General features: G+C 36.8%; 2 long non-coding RNA genes across 2 annotated transcripts; both read right to left on the bottom strand.

Moving 5' to 3' along the window:
- Window positions 1-3,441: 3,441 nt before the first annotated feature.
- On the bottom strand, window positions 3,442-6,854 carry LOC119728788. The gene is made up of 5 exons (XR_005271142.1): window positions 5,018-6,854; window positions 4,745-4,919; window positions 4,415-4,582; window positions 3,686-4,255; window positions 3,442-3,539 (listed from the first exon to the last, which is right to left on the bottom strand). It is a non-coding gene; the product is annotated as an uncharacterized LOC119728788 (long non-coding RNA).
- Window positions 6,855-7,143: 289 nt separating this feature from the next.
- Window positions 7,144-12,786, bottom strand: LOC119728787. Its single transcript, XR_005271141.1, has 8 exons — window positions 11,633-12,786; window positions 11,161-11,332; window positions 10,827-11,006; window positions 10,071-10,684; window positions 9,017-9,942; window positions 8,684-8,846; window positions 8,030-8,163; window positions 7,144-7,869 (listed from the first exon to the last, which is right to left on the bottom strand). It is a non-coding gene; the product is annotated as an uncharacterized LOC119728787 (long non-coding RNA).
- Between the last annotated feature and the right edge of the window lie 1,766 nt (window positions 12,787-14,552).

Below are 14,552 nucleotides of genomic sequence, written 5' to 3'. Positions count from 1 at the left end.
TTTACGGCGCTCAGAACTCTCTAATATAGAATATTTTGAGGGGTATAACTTTTATTCATGAGCTTGGCGGATCGATTTACCGGTGTGCACCCAGAGAGATTGTATTAAGTTGATATTTGATCCAGTGATCGGTCTTGGGCATTAGGATATTCAATTCCCTGGGAAACCGCCAAAGTTTGAAAGTTTCTGAATTTACTTCTCTTTCACTAGACGGCACGCCACATACATAGTTAATTTTATTGCATGCACAATAAAACACATTATACATTATTCTCCGACCTCACAGATTAAAACAAAAACAAAAAAACAAGCCCCCCAAAACGTTTAGTCTTATTTGCTATCTGCACTACTGAGAAGTAAACTTTTTTTCATTTATACTCCCAATTATCAAATCTTTCAAATCAATTTCAGTCCTGCCATGATAACCTCTGCGTCTCTTCTAATACTTAAACCTGGTACCCCCTCCTCCAACCCCAACCAAATTCCCCTCCCCATGAAAAACAAAACAAAAAAAACAAGACTGCTCTTGAAAATAAATAAAAGGAAACACAGAATAATACAGTAAAATCAATCTACATCTTTTTTTCTCAACTTTATTTTGTACTTGTCAAGAAACTCTTGTACATTAGTTGTGTAATTACAAAGATAAGCACAGTTCAATAATTTGAGACACTCTTATTGTGAAATTAAAATTTGAAAAAGAAAGCTCTCCGATTATGCCCCCAAAATGGCTATTTTACTAATTCCAAGTAGAGACTTGTGCCCCAAATAAGTTATATTTCTGTTTCAAATGTATAGCTTCCCTTTTCAATTATTCTTTTTGGCCAAAAATTAACCTGAGAAAGGCAAACAACAAATAAAAAATAAAAAACTTTCCGGGGAAAAAAACCCTGAAAAATCCTTTCCGACCCTCTTTGTTTTAGAGCGCTCAAGCAAAATGCTCCAGGTGTAATTAAAATGGCCCCTTCCCCTGAAGAAAAAAGTTTAGTACTTAAAGGTTGAGGTAGTCAAGATAACAACTAAAAACTTTTATCAGATGTTTACATCAATAATTTGGGTAAAATCAAAGGATTGGGTGCGAAAAGGAAGCAAAGGCTTGGGGTCTCCCCCCCCCCCCCCAGTCTACAAATTCAATATTTTCATATTTTTTAAAGTCGTAATTATGACACTGGGCAAACACTGTGCTTATCCTTTTGCTTCAAAGAACCATGCAATTTAATGAAACATGCAGAAAAAAAAAATCAAACTAAAAATGTCTCAAATTCGTGCAAACAAACGTTGCAAAAAGATAAGCCCAGTGTAATTTCAATGTCTGGATGCCTTTTGATTGAAAAGAACGCTCCAATGGTTATTATTGTATTTGTTAAAAGTACCCTTTTGTAAGTGCATGAGGTGGGCCATTTCATTTCCCCCCCTTTTTTTAGGGGGGGGGGGAGGTCCTCTAACCCTAATCATTTGTACAGCTCTGACATTTTAAACAGCATGTTTTATATAGTGACATTTATATAAACATTGCTCAGTAATTCCAATTTCCCATGAATTTTGAAGTCTCTATGCGACAAAAAAAAAAATTTATTGGAGAAATGCAAGGTACTTGTAAATTACTATATTTTTAAAATTGGGTTGGAAGTGGTACACTGCTATACCCTTCATGCATGGGGCTTGTATTTATCGTGAATAATTCAAATCATTTAAAAAATTAATCATTTGTGCTACATATTATTTCAATCATTTAGCATAGTTTTTGCAAAATAGTTAAATATGTTTAAGCATTTTCAGGTTTCTTGGTTTAATAAAAGGTCAATGATTTTGGTCCAAAAAAGTATTAAGGCTCAATTAAAAAAATTATCACCAAATTCCAAACTTTACAGATTACATTCTTCTTTCATTATTTGAGGGGACATTTAAATTATTTTTCATTCTGTGGTCAAAGGGAAGGGGGTAGACAGGTGGCAGCTGGCAATCCGTCTCTGTATCTGCTGTCGTTGGTGGCTACATCTTGGCGTATCTACAAAAAAATATAAAGACCAAAAACAATGCATTAAATAAATAATTCTGATTTGTCAGTCAACCAGTCACATTTGTGGAAGCATAATACTTGTGCAGCAGATGAAGGCCAAACCATGCGACTCAAAAAGCAGTAAACTATTACAAGTAATTTTGTTGTTTTCTGGAAATGGTTATTTATCCCCTAAGTGAAACATTATACAGGGTGGTGCAAAAAGAAGGAAACCCACTTTTGACAGCAATTTATACCTGCTTGTTGAGCATAGTTCAAAATTCAATAATGGTATTAAAATGTTTTTCTTTAAACAAAATTACAGTAAACTAAAAAAAAATGACTGCAAAGGCATATTTTGTCTCTGAGATATGGTAGTTTAAAATTTCATGTGCCAAACCCGTTTGTACACAGATGGTTTTATTCCATCCACTTGATTGAGCTCCGGAGCTTGATTTGAAGACAGAAAAACACTACACTAGACTTACACGTGGACAACAGTGATTTAGGTGACTTGTATTCAAATTATCATCATAACACTATTCTTGTGATTTGTTAAAAAAAAAAAAATTTCACCATGTATGGATGAAGAGCTATACTTCACTACATCATTAAAAAAAAATTCAATTAAGTTAAGTAGAAGTAAGTAAAATTTCCTGTCAAAAGTGGGTTTCCTTTTTGTTGCTCCACCCTGTAGCTGCTTGATGTGACTGAACCCAAAAAATCACTGTTTGGTTCATTTTTTATGAGTCAGTTTACCTCAGAAATCAGTGTTCTCCCTGTCTCCAGCTCTTTAGGTTCATCAGTGACGGGCGTTAAGGATTATCCTGATCCAGCTCCAGCCTCTTCCTCATCAACCGGATCAATGCATAGTCTTCATCTTCTGAAACATTTAAAAAAGAGAAATAAATACATTAGAAAATGTACAACAAAAGTGAAATCGATTACAATGTAGATGCATCCTGAAAAGCAATTTGTATACATGTATTTCTTTCTTAATTGAGACCCATTATTAAATTAGCAGAAAAAAGTCTCAATTGAATATAACTTTTGGGGGCTTCTATTTATCCAGCCATCTTTCTTATATCTCAGTCAAAAATTAAACTCAAGGGTAAGAAACTGCAATCTAAGCAAACAGAGTCATCAGCATGGGCGTCACGAGGGGGGTTGCAAGGGGGGCACTTGCCCCCCCCCCCCACGCCCCCGGAAAAAAAAAGGAAAAAGAGGTGCGAAGCCATATTGCTGTTAATTTGCTGGGGGGGGGGGGGGGTAGGGCAAATGCTCCCCTGCTCACGCTCGGAAAAATGATAAATTGAGAATATAATGAAAAAGTTAAGGAATTTTTGGGAAAAATTTGCCTTGCCCCATCCCCCTGGAAAAAATCCTGGCGACGCCCATGGTCATCAGTCATCTCCTGCATTATTATATTCCTTACTTCCAGATCTTCCGTTTCTTCAGTGATGGAGTGGTGTCCTTGACAGGATGGAACATCCTCTTGCTCATCTAGCCAGTCTCATCTAGGCTTGGTGGTCATCATCCTCTGAAAGAGTTCAAAAGTACCGGAGGAAAATTTAAGAAACCAGCAAAGAAAGATGTTCACTTTATTTTTGTTAGTAGGCGTTGTTGTCGTTGTTTTAATTTTGTTAGGGTTTTTTTCCTATTTATTTAATTTGTTGTTAAACTTACTTCATGTATCAGAAATGACATGGTCAGCAAGCAGGCTCATCAGTCATCTGTTGGTCTCTGCTTCCGATTCCCAGACATCGGTCATTCTCCTGAAGTAATGGCTTGAGATTTTCCCTGTGACAATCTCCATTCTGTAAAATAAAAAAAAACACTTCTCGGCCTAGGCAAGCTAGGTCACATCAGTAACAATTCCTGTTTGGTTGTCCAACACAGTAAAAAGACTGTCATTTTTTAAATATTTCCTTGTGTAAGTTGTGCTTCCTTGTCCATGAGTCTTTAAAAAAAAATGTGTACAGTGTTGTTTCAGGATTGTAGCTGTTAAGGCAATGCTCCAGGAATTACCCTCCTTTTTACATCAAATTGTTAAATCATTGGTTTTTTTTAGTAAATCCACCTCACAAATTCTCAAACGGCAAGTTCAATAAGCAGAGACAACACTCATCTGTTGGTCCTCCTCCCTGCTTCCATCTCCTTAGTTCCAGCCGAAGTGGGGTGGGGTGGGCAAAGTCATCCTCAACCAGAAACTTCTTCATCCAGCCACTGTCATCCACATATAAAAGGCCCTATTTTCTATTAATAAATCAAAAACAAGAGAAAGAAAATATTTCAGAATCAGGATTGATGAGATAAGTAAATCATTCCACGAGGGGTAACTTAACCAGAATGGTGAAAAATAGTCTGTTTATGACAGTTTACCATTGTGTATTCATTTTCCTTTTAGAAACTTACTTCAAAAATTAGAAATGGGAAGCCCGACAAGCAGGTCATCCGTTGGTCCTCCTCCCTGCTTCCGGCTCCTCAGTTCCAGCTGAAGTGGGGTGGGAAGGGCAGAGGTCATCCTCAACCAGAAGCTTCCTCATCCAGGCACTGCCATCCATGTATAACAGGCTCCATTTTCTGTTATCAGATCAAAAATGAAGAGAAAAAAAAAACATTTCAGAATCGGGATTAATGAGACATGCAATTCATCCTGCAAGGGGGAACTTAACCACATGAGTAAAAAATAGTCTTTTTATGACAGTTTACCATTGTTTATTTGTTTTCCCTTTTGAAACTCACTACAAAAATCAGAAATGGAGAGCCCGACAAGCAGGTCATCCGTTCATCTGTTGGTCCTCCTCCCTGCTTCCGGCTCCTTAGTTCCAGCTGAAGTGGGGTGGGGAGGGCAAGGTCATCCTCAACCTGAAGCTTCTTCATCCAGCCACTCTCATCCAGGCGTTCTAGTTTCCATCTTCTATTAAGAAAATTAAAACAAAGAAGAAAGAAGACCTCAGAAAAAGAATTGATGACAAATGCAGTCCTTATGTAAGAACACATTTTTTTTAAACTAACCTTATAAAGCAGTAATGGGTAGCCCTGCAAGCAGAGTCATCAGTTCATCCATCTGTCGTCCTCCCTGCTTCCGGTTCCTTGGAGGGATTCGTTTCCATCCTGACAAAGCAGCCTCTCCTCATCTGGTCAGTCTCACACTTGTAGATGTTCATATTCTCTTGGCTGAATGAGCTACAGGGAGAAAGAAAACTCAACCCAGCCTAGCTAGGTCACATTGTATCTCTACAGATGGTTAGAAAAGACTTACTTATTTTAATCCCAGGCAACAAAATAGATATTTTGAGGAGAAAAAAAGAAACGAGTGTGTTAAAGAAAGCTGCAAATCGATAGGGCTTACTTTGATAAATGCATTAATGCTATAATACAAATACGACTACTGAAGGCAATAATGTTGAACACGGTCTGCTACTTGTTGCAGACTGGACTCACTCTAAATCGAAGACAAGGCAACAATTTAACCAAAGGTGACATTATGCAACGAGTGCATCCCTGCCGATTGTTGAAGATCGGACTTACAATTTTTTTTTAAATTCAAGACAAGACTAAAAATTACTTTTGAAGATGGCATAGTGCCATGATGCTTATCAACAAAATTATAAATTCTGAAGGAGACAGATATCAGAAGTGTTACTGCCGATCATTGAATATCGGACTTACTGGTGAAAAATCAAAATGCGGCTGGAAAAAAAATTAGTAAGATACATAAAGCCACAGAAATCCCTGCCGATGCATTTAAAGATCGGACTTACTGTTTAATTAAAAGCTATAAGACATGGCTGGAATAAATCTAGTAAAGGCGACACCTGACATAATGTCTTGAGATGCAGTCAAGAATGGAGGCAGAAAGCTGATCATTTCAATAATGAAACCAATCACAAAGAGAGATGGTGTCACATGCACTTGATGATAAACCTGCAGCATGACATTGGTTTTTCTTGTCACTATCGCCTATACTTCCAATAAAATCCGCGATTGTGTTTTGTTTTGAAAACACCTTTTCAAATATACTTTGTCTCACCGCTGCTTTGTTGAAATTTACTGTAGTTTACTTGTGTTGTCGCATTTCTTTCATTTGTTGGTTGCATGATTTCTAGTATTTTTTTATCATAAATCATTTCGTGGCTAACTTTTTTTGAAACTGAAAAAAAATTGAAATTCGTATCACTTCGTAGCGTATCGTAAATCATTTTGTTTCTATTTCGTTTCCTTTAGTATCGTTTCGTTTTTTTTTGTGGCTGAGAAAAATAACACTTAAAAAAAATATATAATTGTTCTCACCACCGTTATCGTTTTGTATCGTATGGTAACGTAACGTATCATATCTTATCATGTCATGCCGTATCGCCACCTTCGTTTCATGTCGTATCACACCTTTGAGACCTAAATAACACTGATTTTCAAGTATTGTTTCTTTCTCTACAATTTTTTTGTGGATGAGCAAAATTATACTTTTTCAAATCACCGACGCTTTGATTTAACTGTTCATATAAATTTTGTTGTTTCTCTTTCGTCGATTATATAATTCCAAGTATTATTTATTTCACGCCTGTCATTAACGAAATTACCTTGATTTGTGTAATTTCGTATCGTATCGTATATCATTTCATTTCTTTTGTTTCCTTAGTGAGAAAAATAACACTTTTTTAAATTTAATTTCTCTCACTACCGATATCGTATCGTACCTTTGAGAAATAAATGACACTGATTTCAAGTATTATTTCTTTCTTTACGACTTTGATTTGGTTCTGTTTTTGACAGAGATCTGTGAATAGTCAGAGACTAGAAATTTCAAAAATCACTGGAAGAAAACACACAACCCAGTAATAATCACACCATACACAGGGGGAATAATCACACCGTACACAGGAAATAATCATAAAATACACAGGGGGCGGAATAATCACACCATACACAGGGGGGGGGGGGGGGAAATAATCACACTGTACACAGATGGCATGCAAATCATGGCTAAAATAATGATGTGATGATTGCAAATTTGTGTTTTCTTCTTACTTTCCAATCATCACTTTTTCAAAGAGTAATTTCACTTTCTTTGGTTATCAGACAGTTATAATAATCTGACTGTATAATTGGGGATTTGTTTTATTTGCCGGGGGGGGGGGGGGGGTTGATTATTGGACAGGATGGATTCCATTTCTGTCTCAATGGTCATACAAAGTATTTTATTTTTTTTGGCAAATTGTGTCTGCTTTAGAAAACTGTATGAAAACAAAAATCAATTGTCCAATGACAGTGCACCACGCAGTTACATCTCAGTTCTCAGTTCTTCCTCGTCTCCCTCCTGGAATTTTTAGTTTTATCAGCAGTCGTGTTTTAACTTTTCTGTAGACTTATGATAAACCTAATCTAAGGCTTCAGGATAATATTCCAAGTAGTGTGACTTTTGTTCATTGCAGTTTGTCTTCACTGATAATTGTATTTTCTTGGAACGTCATTGACGGTTCAATAGTAAACTATATAAGGCATAAAGCCTTGTCATTCTGGCAATGTTCCAGGCTTCTGACTTTGTTTCAGATGTTGCCATTGATGTTCATCTCATCTTTAAGAATGTCATTGACTGTTCATATATTTTTTTCAATTATGATGAAGTTTCCTGCCTGATTATCTGGTGGGGTTTTCTCTCCATGGAGCAGTGTGCCAGACACTGTCACATTTTTAAAGTTTGTAGGAATTCCTGGCAAGCTCAGCAAGTAGAGTCTATAGTCCTCTGTAGGTTCTCCTCCCTGTTTCCTCCTCCTTAGCATCAGCAGAAGTGGGGTGAGGAGGGACAAGTCAGCCTCAACCAGAAGCCTCTTCATCTGACAACTCTCATCCAGATCAGGTTCCCATTTCTATTAAAATGTCAAAAACAAAGAGAGTAGAAAACAATTCAGAATCAGGATTGACAAGTGATGCACTTCATTTTGCAAGAGGGAACTTGACCAGAAGAGTGAAAACTAGTCTTGATGTGACATTATTCTATTATCCATTTGTTGCCATTTTCAAACTTACCTAAAACATTGGAAATGGAGAGCCCAGCAAGCAGGGTCTTCCGTTCTTCTGTCGTTCTTCCTCCCTGCTTCCGGTTCCTCAGTCATATGTGATGATGGTTTCAGGTGTCAAGTCAACAGACAAACTTCCCAGGTCTTCATCATATGAGAACAAAAGGCCAAAATCAGTTTAATAAAATACAGGGTGAGTAAAAAAAAAATGAAACCCAAATGTCGGGACCATTGTTTTAGTGAAGTTCTAAATGTAGCACTTTTAAAATCTAAGATATGATAGCTCAATTCATAAGCTTTTTTTTAGTATAAGAATCATTCCAATCACTTATGCACTTTGCAAGTTACAGATTTTTAAACACAAGCATCGTTTTAAAGTTCTGTCCACTAATCACAAAAAGATAAGTGTATTTTTCAGCAAAACGAAAACAAATCACATAGGGATGTGTGTGAATTAGTTTCGCTTTGCTGAAAGAATGCACACCTTTTGTGTGATCCGTGGACAGAACTTTAAAATTGTCACCCTGTACACACAAAAGAACTCTGCACTCGGGACATTATCTTGCGAGGCAATGAAGCAGCAAAACACCACCAGATGTTACTGATGGTTCTATCAATTTATGGCACCGTCTTCCTTTTTTATTTCCTTTTGGAGGAAACTAACCTTGAAAATTAGAAATGGCTAGCTCAGTAAGTACGGTCTTCAGTTCATCTGTCGGTCCTCCTCCCTGCTTCCGGTTCCTAAGGTACATCTGTGATGGTGGGGGTGTGTCAAATCGACAAACAGCATATCCAAGTCTCCATCAATCCAAGACTCATCCATGCTTCTAAACATGATTAAAACAAATATGGAAACAAAGTTCAGTTTAATTTCCAGATAATCTGCACTTGTGGCATTATCTTGCCAGGCAATTAAGCTTCTCAGGAGATACAAACTAGCCATTCCATTTGTGGCATCATCTTCTTTTTCTTTTATTTTCTTTTGGAGGAAACTAACCTTGAAAATCAGAAATGGCTAGTTCACTGCAGAATCATCAGTTCTTCTGTTGGTCCTCCTCCCTGCTTCCGGCTCCTGGGACGGGGAGTGCAAGGTCATCCTCAACCAGTGGCTTCTTCCTCAGATGTATTCGTTGACATCGTTATTTGATTTACGACAGAACATAGTAAGTTAAGGAAAACGATAGAAGGAACCTTACTGCAGACAATTATTTAAATGCTTTAGTAAAAAGGTGTTTTTCATTGTTGAAAGGGGGGCTTTCCATCTAAAAAGCCAATTCCCTAAAAAAAATTCAATGTTTCAAGGATGAGGAGAGGGCCATTTCTTTTTTTGTCAGATTTTTTATGGTGATAAGGATAAGATGGAAAAGGGAGACAAAGGCTAGGGGATGAACCCCCCCCCCTTTGAAATTATGTTGCTGTCAATTTTAAATATTTTAAATTATTAGTTTCAAATTTAGCTCCAAATGTTAGAGTTTTTGAATGTAGTAATTGTCAGACCATGGCCATACACTGTGATTATCCTTTTGCTACTTAAAAACCAAAAGGTGCAATATGATAAAACGTGCAAGAACAATGCATGCCAAAAGGGAACAGTGAATTCATGCAACAAACAAACAAAAACATAAGCACAGTGTAATTTCCACATCTTGAGGTTTTTTAACTGAAAAGAATCGTCAAAGGTTTGAATTTATTTAGAAATGAGCACCATTTTGTTAGTGCATGAGGCAGGCTTATTCATTTAGGCAGGGTGGGGTGTCCCATAGCCTTTTAACATTTTGCTTAGTCCAAACCCAGAGATAACATTCTAATTTCATTTGAATTTTAATTGATTTTTTGTTCTGGTGGTGGGAGGGAGGTATTAACGGTAGCCAGCAAGCCATCTCCGTATGTATGCTGATGTTGACGGTCAACATCTTGGGGAATCTGTAAAAAGCATAAACACCAAAGGCACAGTATTAAATTTATGATTTTAACAGGTTTGACACACTGTTGAACTTTTTAAGATTCAAAATTCATTTTGTTTTGGTTGGGGGGGGGGGGGTTACACTTACCTCATGTATCACAGATGTCATGTTGAGCAAGAATTAAGGCGCATCAGTCATTCCCTGTTTCCGGTTGCCAGGCATCTTTCTCCCTGAAGTAATGGCTTGAGACGTTCCCTATGACAATCTCCATCCTGTAAAACAAAAAGAAAGCTTCTCGGCCTAGGCAAACTAGGTCACATTAGCAACAATTCCTGTTTGGCTGGCAAAAAAGTAATAGCGATTTTCATTTATTTTGATATTTTCTTAAGTAAGTCGTGCTCACAAATTCTCAACTGGCAAGTTCAATAAGCAGAGTCAACACTCATCCATTGGTCCTCCTCCGTGCTTCGGACTCCTTAGTTCCAGCTGAAGTGGGGCAGGAAGGGCAAGGTCATCCTTAACCAGATGAGTGAAAAAGTTGATGACAGTTTTCCATTGTTTATTTGTTTTTCCTTTTGAAACTTACTTCAAAAATAAAAAATGGGAAGCCCAACAAGCAGGTCATCCGTTCATCTGTTGGTCCTCCTTCCTGCTTCCGGCTCCTTAGTTCCAGCTGAAGTGGGGTGGGGGCAAGGTCAGGCATCCTCAACAGAAGCTTCTTCATCCAGCCACTCTCATCCATGTATGCCAGGCTCCATTTGCTATTAACAGATCAAAAACAAAGAGAAAAGAAAATATTTAAGAATCACGAATTCATTTTGTGAAGGGGAACCTAATCAGAAGGGCGAAAAATAGTCTTTTTATGACAGTTTTCCATTGTTTGTTTTTCTTTTTGAAACTTACTTCAAAAATAAAAAATGGGAAGCCCGACAAGCAGGTCATCCGTTCATCTGTTGGTCCTCCTCCCTGCTTCCGGCTCCTTAGTTCCAGCTGAAGTGGGGTGGGGGGCAAGGTCATCCTCAACCAGAAGCTTCTTCATCCAGCCACTCTCATCCATGTATGCCAGGCTCCATTTGCTATTAACTGATAAAAAACAAAGAGAAAAGAAGACATTTCAGAATCGGGATTGATGAGATGCATGTAATTCTTCCTCCACGGGGAACTTAACCAGATGAGTGAAAAATAGTCTTTTTATGACAATTAATCATTTTTTATTGTTTTCCTTTTTGAAACTCACTTCAAAAATCAGAAATGGGAAGCCCGACAAGCAGGTCATCCGTTCATCTGTTGGTCCTCCTTCCTGCTTCCGGCTCCTTAGTTCCAGCTGAAATGGGGTGGGGGCAAGGTCATCCTCAACCAGAAGCTTCTTCATCCAGCCACTTTTATCCATGTATACCAGGCTCCGCTTTCTATTAAAAGAGTAAAAACGAAGAGAAAAGAAGACATTTTAGCATCAGCATTGACAAGAAAATCAATTCATTCTGCGAGGGGCAACTTAATCAGACAAGTGAAAACTAAAAAGTAGAGAAGTTAAGCCTGGCAAGCAGGTCTCCTCCCTGCCTCCTCAGTTTCATCCTCAACAAAAAACTTATTTATCTTACCATTTCATCCAGGTATGTTTGTCTCCAAAACAAAGTGGGAAGAAATAAAACTACAGACTTGATGACAAATGCAGTCATTTTGTGAGGAGAACCTTTTTGAAATCTTACCTTAGGAATCAGAAATGGGTAGCCCTACAAGCAGAGTCATCAGTTCATCTGTCGGTCCTCCTCCCTGCTTCCGGTTCCTCGGAGGGATTCGTTTCCATTCCGACAAAGCAGCCTCTCCTCATCCAGTCAGTCTTAGGCTTGTAGATGTTCATTCTCTTGGCTGAATGAGCTACAGGGAGAAAGAAAACTCGACCCAGCCTAGCTAGGTCACACTGTATCTCCACAGATGGTTAGAAAAGACAAAATTTTATTAAAATCCCATTCAACAAAATAGTTGTTATGAGGAATGGAAAGAAGAAAACAAAAGTGTATAATGAGAAAAGTTTTTTAAAAAGGTCTTACTTTAAATCGAGGACAAGTTAAGAATTTAACTACAGGTGACATAATGCCACAAGTATCCCTGCCAATCGCTGAAGATCGGACTTACTTTTTTCTATTGCAAATCAAGACTAAGAATTACTTTGAGATGGCACAGTGCCATATATATAGAGTCACTGTCAGTGGTTTTAGATAAGACTTTTAAAAGCTCTTGAGGGAGACAAATATCAGAAGCGTAACTGCCGATCGTTGAGGATCGGACTTACTGTTTAAAATTCAAGACAGGGCTGGAAAAACAACTTTTGAAGGCGACATAAAGCCACAGGAATCCCTGCCGATGCATTTATAGATCGGACTTACTGATTAATTAAACATTATTAGACCTGGCTGAACTAAATCTTGTAAAGGTGACACATGACATGTCCTGAGATGCAGATCATAAATGGAGGAAGAAAGCTGAACATTTCGACGAAAAAAAAAACAATTTGCAAAGAGAGATGGCTTGTCATACACTTGACGATAAACCTGGGGCATTGCTTTTTGTTTTCTTGTCACTACCACTTACTTTTTCGATAAAATATATTCGTTGACAATATTCTTTGTCTTTTATTTTCTTTCTTATTTTGCATTAAATATATTACTAATTTAAAAAGATATGTTCTCTCTCTTGAGTTTCAAGTTGGAATAATAGTTATTTATGCGGCCAATTTCTTTTGCAAGAAGGTATCGCGATTTACTTTTTCATTTTGTGTTGTATTTTTGTTGTAAATTTAACAAATTTAACCAACATTATTTGTCTGAAGCAAAACCGGGTATTTTTTTTATTTTACCATAATTTAAATTTTTGTCCCATTTTTTCTTTTGTTGGCTGCCAGATTTCTGACATCATTTTTTTTCAAAGAATCATTTTGTGGCCTAGTTCGAGGAAAGAAACTTCGAAATTCTCTCATTTCGTATCAAGTCGTATTGTATCGTAAATCATTTAAAGTTGATTCTACATGTAGTTTCGTTTCATTTAGTATTATTTTGTTACTTTTTTGTATGTGAGAAAAGTAACACTTTTTTTCAAATATAATTTTCTCACCATCCTATTTTATCGTATCGGGTCTCGTCGTGTTGTATCGCACCTTTGAGAAATAAATAACATCGATTTTCAAGTATTATTTTTTTCCCTATGTTTTTTGTGGGTGAGAAAAATAACACTGTTTCAAATATTATTTTTCTTACCACCGCTATTGTATCGTATCGTATCGTATCGTATCGAGTCTCGTCGTGTTGTATCGCACCTTTGAGAAATAAATAACATCGATTTTCAAGTATTATTTTTTTCCCTATGTTTTTTGTGGGTGAGAAAAATAACACTTTTTCAAATATTTTTTTTCTTACCACCGCTATCGTATCGTATCATATCGTAACATATCGTATCATATCATATCGTATCGTATCGTGTGCTATCCTATCGTGGCGTGTCGTATCGCACCTTTGAGAAATAAATAACACTGATTATCAAGTATTATTTCTTTCTCTATGTTTTTTGTGGGTGAGAAAAATAACACTGTTTCAAATATTATTTTTCTTACCACCGCTATTGTATCGTATCGTATCGTATTGTATCGTATCGAGTCTCGTCGTGTTGTATCGCACCTTTGAGAAATAAATAACATCGATTTTCAAGTATTATTTTTTTCCCTATGTTTTTTGTGGGTGAGAAAAATAACACTTTTTCAAATATTTTTTTTCTTACCACCGCTATTGTATCGTATCGTATCGTATCGTATCGAGTCTCGTCGTGTTGTATCGCACCTTTGAGAAATAAATAACATCGATTTTCAAGTATTATTTTTTTCCCTATGTTTTTTGTGGGTGAGAAAAATAACACTTTTTCAAATATTTTTTTTCTTACCACCGCTATCGTATCGTATCATATCGTAACATATCGTATCATATCGTATCGTATCGTATCGTGTGCTATCCTATCGTGGCGTGTCGTATCGCACCTTTGAGAAATAAATAACACTGATTATCAAGTATTATTTCTTTCTCTATGTTTTTTGTGGGTGAGAAAAATAACACTGTTTCAAATATTATTTTTCTTACCACCGCTATTGTATCGTATCGTATCGTATCGTATCGAGTCTCGTCGTGTTGTATCGCACCTTTGAGAAATAAATAACATCGATTTTCAAGTATTATTTTTTTCCCTATGTTTTTTGTGGGTGAGAAAAATAACACTTTTTCAAATATTTTTTTTCTTACCACCGCTATTGTATCGTATCGTATCGAGTCTCGTCGTGTTGTATCGCACCTTTGAGAAATAAATAACATCGATTTTCAAGTATTATTTTTTTCCCTATGTTTTTTGTGGGTGAGAAAAATAACACTTTTTCAAATATTTTTTTTCTTACCACCGCTATCGTATCGTATCATATCGTAACATATCGTATCATATCATATCGTATCGTATCGTGTGCTATCCTATCGTGGCGTGTCGTATCGCACCTTTGAGAAATAAATAACACTGATTATCAAGTATTATTTCTTTCTCTATGTTTTTTGTGGGTGAGAAAAATAACACTGTTTCAAATATTATTTTTCTTACCAC

Source organism: Patiria miniata, unplaced genomic scaffold (assembly GCF_015706575.1).
Source record: "Patiria miniata isolate m_02_andy unplaced genomic scaffold, ASM1570657v1 HiC_scaffold_20, whole genome shotgun sequence".
Taxonomy (NCBI): domain Eukaryota; kingdom Metazoa; phylum Echinodermata; class Asteroidea; order Valvatida; family Asterinidae; genus Patiria; species Patiria miniata.
Note: the sequence above shows the minus strand (reverse complement) of the source record. Positions and strands in the feature narration are given on the sequence as shown.